General features: G+C 40.5%; 1 long non-coding RNA gene across 1 annotated transcript; it reads right to left on the reverse strand.

Annotated features, from left to right (window-relative positions):
* Positions 1-849: 849 nt before the first annotated feature.
* LOC135324696 (uncharacterized) lies at positions 850-3,913 on the reverse strand. The gene is made up of 2 exons (XR_010385992.1): positions 3,281-3,913; positions 850-1,512 (listed from the first exon to the last, which is right to left on the reverse strand). It is a non-coding gene; the product is annotated as an uncharacterized LOC135324696 (long non-coding RNA).
* Positions 3,914-5,438: the final 1,525 nt, after the last annotated feature.

A 5,438-nucleotide genomic window follows, 5' to 3' on the forward strand; every position in this document is an offset into this window, starting at 1 on the left:
CTCTAGTCCACCCCAGCATTCTTGAAAGGGGCGACATTACTTACCCCCCCCCCCCAAAAAAAGAAAGAAAAAAAAGAAAAAAAAAGACTGGGAGAACACTATTACTTTGTGACAAATAATCTGCTTTTAAACTAAGGCTGATGTAATCGATATGATGCAATGAAAGTGAGTAGATTACGTTATATTTATCTACACAGCCAACTCTTTATTCGGTAATAGCTCTGTAAATATAGACCATGCCTTACTCATGATCCTGATTTCAAGACATCAGTGATCTGAAAGACCTGGGAATTCTAGCGGGGAAATACTGGCTTAATGTGTTTTGCATGTTTTGAACTGGAGGCTAGGTGGAGCCTCCATCCTTTATTAAGTAACTGGCAGCTTATAGTATGCAAATGTTATATCTGCCTCTGTAGTTTTCACCACCTCTGTTCAGCAGCCCCAAATATTCTTGATCTTTTTTTCTTTATCTTAGCTCTCCCACAAGTAATTATGGAACTCGTTTTCTATCATTCATATTATTTCCTGTAAATATTAATTACTACATTTAACCCTGCAGATACCGGAGCACATTAGTCATATCTGTTTTATGTCACATTAGATCATCTGCAGGAAATGTGGCTAGTTATTTCCCTGTTCAATATAGAGCCAAGCGTTTTAGTAATTTATTTAATAATCTCAAATGTTGGTGTACACAGCGCCTTCTGAACACACATACGTTTATCTGTTCACATACATTTCATGAACAAGAATCAAACACTGAAAGTGTTTAAATTATGATCCTTTGCTTTTTTGTGGGTATTTTTCAGATTTAGACAACGCAGAAAGACCACAGAAAGTGACAATCACGACAAGAAACGGTAATTTTTATTTTTCATTCAATAAAAGTCAGACAATAGAAAATACATTGCATAAAAATAAGAATACGTGTTCTTTAACAGCATACAGTGTTTCTATGTATAATTACTGAACATTTGGGGTTCGTTTATTTTTTCAAGATTTTGAATTCTCGATAGTCTGCCTTTTCTTATTTTGTAATTTGGACTGGTATTAGATGCCCCCTTGCATACCATGTGCTCAGCATAACAGAAATGTAATCTGCGCTTGCCTGTAAAATGAAATTGTGGTCACAAAAGAAATTATAAGACACCTTCATTAGAAGGCAAGCCAGTCAAGTGGCTTACCTGGCTGAAAGGAAAGGGATATTATGCAGGAAATGCTGGTCTGGATTGTACTGGCACACTGTGGTTTACATCTTTGTGAATTATATTCTAATTTAGTATGAAGAGAGGATTCGTGTAGCATTTTACACTCCTTATGTACTTCAGAGCAGTTTAAGTAGGGTTCCTCTGTGTGTTCCATACAGAAGGTGGGGTTACTGGCATTAGGACAGGACTCTGACTGTAATAATTAGAGAATCATAAGCATTCCTCTTTAAAGTAAATACAGACTGTTTATTCTTAAGAAATCCATGCAGGATGTTTCTTCTTTACGTCACAGCCATCTGGAGACCTATAAAAAGATTAGAAAACAAGCATGGCAATCACATACTAATCTACAGGCCATTAATGGGAATTTGTAAGGGAGGTAGGAAGAAAAAGTATATGTTTGGATTCAGTTTCTTCCAATATAGAGATCATTTCTAAAGTGATTTTGGAATAGATAAGTTTTATACAATTATGTAAACTGGGGGGGGGGGGGGGGCGGGGAGCATGTAGTATTAACAGTTGCTTCTGACATCTTGGACTACTTTTTTGATAGCGATTTCAGAATTACACATTGCTTTAAGTTTTCACGTGCTAGACAGCCCTGCAGTTTTGGAAATGCATATTAACAGCTGCTGTATACATTTTTTGTGCTATTCAGAGTAAGCAAATGTTTTTGTGCAGTCTCACTGGACACCCATAGATTTTGAGGGCCTGCTAGATGCCTGAGAGGTAGAAACTTTAATTGGTAATCTGGCTAATGAACAACTGGATTATAATTGTCATGTTGGCTATTTTGGCTTACTGAGGCTCCCATGATTAATCAACAAAATGTGACAGGTGTATTGCAGTTACTTCTTAAGTCAGTGTGTGAGTGAGTGAGGTGGCCTTGAGATAGAACTTGATGTTTTAAAGGTATATTTTGCATCTTTGAAACATAATAATTTACAAAGAAATGCCTTGCATTTAACTGTAAATTCTGTAACATGGCTACATGTTTTACACGCTTGCATTAATGTGTACATGTGTCCATGTTAATATGTATTATATATACATATATCTATGTAAGCATAGATGTACACACACATATACACAAGGAGTAGGTGAATTTTCATGCCTCTGACTGAAAGAATTTAATGCATAAGCTCACAAGCCTGTTATATGTAACACATGCCTGATCACTAATACTGCTGCCTCTAGCTATTGCAAGAAAAACATCTTTCTGTCTATCTGCCAATTCAGAAAAGCTCATTAGAATTTTACATAACATCAGACTGATCATGTGCCTTTAGATACATCAGATGTCCAATGCAGTCCTCCCTGTTGTGCCTGAACAGCCTGAGAGGTAATGAAGAAGCACAGTAACTAATAATACAGCGTTATAAGAAATGTAACCGGTTTGCGCCAGGCTGTGTATAATCTGCAAAGAGCGCTGGCACAATTAGCATGTACATCTTATACACACCAAGCGCGGGTGGCAAATTGCAGTGTTTCCCTATATTAGAGTATCTGATACGTATTTTAAAAAAATCATGCTCAATTTCAAAGGCTGCGAATCTGAAAGTACAAACGAATGGCCTCATTAGTAATATCACTACTGAATTCAGGATTTGGCACATTAGTGATGTATATGTGTTACTTCTTGGTGGCAGTATTAATTCTGGGCCCTGTCTGACAAATGATATTGCTTTCCCATTTTCATGCTTTTGTAATATTAATCTATGAGAAAAAATGGACTGGTTTATATAGTTACAATTTTACAGTGTAACCACATACATGTACATATGTATGTGCACACAAATACATACACATGCAGTGTCATGTACATATGTATACATGGTTCCCCTGTGTACATACAAGCACACATATGCTTTATCATGTAAGCAGGCTATCTAGTAAGCATAAAGGATCATCAACTTCAATATAACTCCATGCATTTAAGTATTTCCCCTTAAAAATAGCAATATATGCTAACACAGGTTAATTTACAAACAGATCTGTTTAAACGCAGGGTGAGGTATTCCCTATAACTGTATGGGAACATAAAGCACAATCTGTTTTGTTTTATTTTATACCTTAAAGAACAGTAGCAGCATGAATTTCAAGTCCTAATTCCTTTAGAAGTGCAGAGCAGTCCATATTCTGTGTCTGTGCTGAATTTTTCAATATGCGTCTTATAGCAACTGCAGCATGTACAAGCTGTTGAAGTGCATTTATTAATTTCAACAGTAAATATTGTAGATCTCAGTCAGAAGATTCATTGTATCACGTATACTCGAGAGACCTTTAATGTTTGCACTTTAGACTTAGAAAAATTCTATACAAATTATACTGTTAAATAATTCAAAGTATAATGTTCTTTTTTTTGATGGGGGAGGGGAACTGAGAGACTTAAATCCTAAAACTGTACATAACGCATTCTAACAGTTTAGAAAGACTTGCCTTGCCCGGTTCCTTGAGTAATGTAAGCATGCATTTCTTCTCTATAGTACGAGGTTAATAAAAATAAACAATAAATCAGCATTTTATTAAGGCATTTCGCCAAATGATATATAGCCTTAGATAAATATTGCTGCAATGTTCACCTGTGTTGCATTCTAACACACACACACACACGCGCGCACACACACACACACAAACACGCACTGGGAGAGAGGAAGAGGGAGAAGGGGGGGAGAGGGAGAGAGAAAGCGAGTATAGATGCTATAAAATACGCTGGAGCCGAGCTGGAGCCTGCTGCTTGCAGCATTCCCGATAAACAGACAGAGGAAACCGCGTTGCACACTCGTCCTGGTGTAGATACCTGCAAAGCACCAGAGATACAAAACATGCCTGAGATGCGAAGCCATTAAAACACACCACAGCAGAGCAAATTGTCAATGTAATTACACATCGACTCACTGCGTACCGCAGACCCGGTTCCCAGGCTCAGGAAGCAAGGCCCTGCTTCAGGCGGGAGCCAAGTGCCGCGCGTCTCCCTGCGCGAGCGGAGCCTGCCAGAGGAGCAGCGCGGGCAGGGACGCTGCCCGGGTCTGAAACGCTTTTACGTGTCCTCAGGGAGCGCTTTCCGCCAGCCCCGGACATGAGCGCGGGCTCGCGCCCAGGAAGGTAAAGGCGGCGGGTGGATGTCGCTGCAGCCGGCAGCGCCGGCGGACGAGATGGTGGCGGCGCGGCGGGCCGGTCCCTCCGCCGCCGCCGCCGCCGCCGCGGGCGCGGGCAGCTTGCTGACCGCTCATGCATATCAATAACCGGGGTGCTTGCGATTTCTCATGACATCATCATTACCTTGGTCTCCCGCGGTCCAGGACCTCTGACCTTGCCGGGCTGGTCCACATTTTGGCACTGAAAGCCCTCCAATGATGGCCCTTTTCTCCTTCTTTCAGACCGGGGGCAGCAGCAAGCCAGCAAGACCGCATCTTCTTCTCCCCAGCTCTAGGAGCCCTGAGAAATCGAGGATCTTCCCCCCCCCAAAACACACACACATGCGAGATATTTGCAATCAAGCTGCCACCATTTGGTAAAAAGCTCTATACCGTGCATAATCTAAAAGGATCAGGAGCTGGATCCTCGAATCATCTTGTCACTTTCTGCTGAAATGGGATTTTTTTTTCCTCCTTGCACTGCGCTGGAAATTGCCGATGGCTTTACATCTTTATAGAGGCTAAAGAGTCTTTCGTGAGAATGAAGCAATTTACAATGCAAATAGAGGCCTGTGAAGGGATGGATGCTTCTCAGTCTTAACACAGCTTGATGCACCTTAATAGCTGGTTTTATTTTCTGATATTAACAGATGAATTGTTGGCTCTCGCTGCCGGAAATTACTGGCTGAAAGAAAAAGTTCGGAATAAACTTTGAAGGCAACAGATCTCTTTTGGATGTTATTAGCTGCACAGACACACACACACACACACACACACCAGATCACAATTGCATAAAAAGGATGAATATTTTAAAGCAGCACTAGTACTCTTGGAGGAAACAACACGCCTGTTTGTCAGAAAGAATCTGGATTCTAGCGAGGAAAAAAATCTTTGAGGGAAGCGAGTTGTTATCTTTGGTTATCTAGCTGTATGAGTGTTTTGGTCTTCATAAAGCTAGATAACCGAAAGTAAAAACTCCTTCAAGATCATCGTGCAGCGTGTGAAAATGAAAGACTACTGCGAGAGACAGTAAAACCCGAGAAAGGTCAGGAATGCTTATTGAATCTAACGTTTTTACAGCTAAAGGTGGGAG

Source organism: Dromaius novaehollandiae, chromosome Z (genome assembly GCF_036370855.1).
Source record: "Dromaius novaehollandiae isolate bDroNov1 chromosome Z, bDroNov1.hap1, whole genome shotgun sequence".
NCBI classification, from domain to species: domain Eukaryota; kingdom Metazoa; phylum Chordata; class Aves; order Casuariiformes; family Dromaiidae; genus Dromaius; species Dromaius novaehollandiae.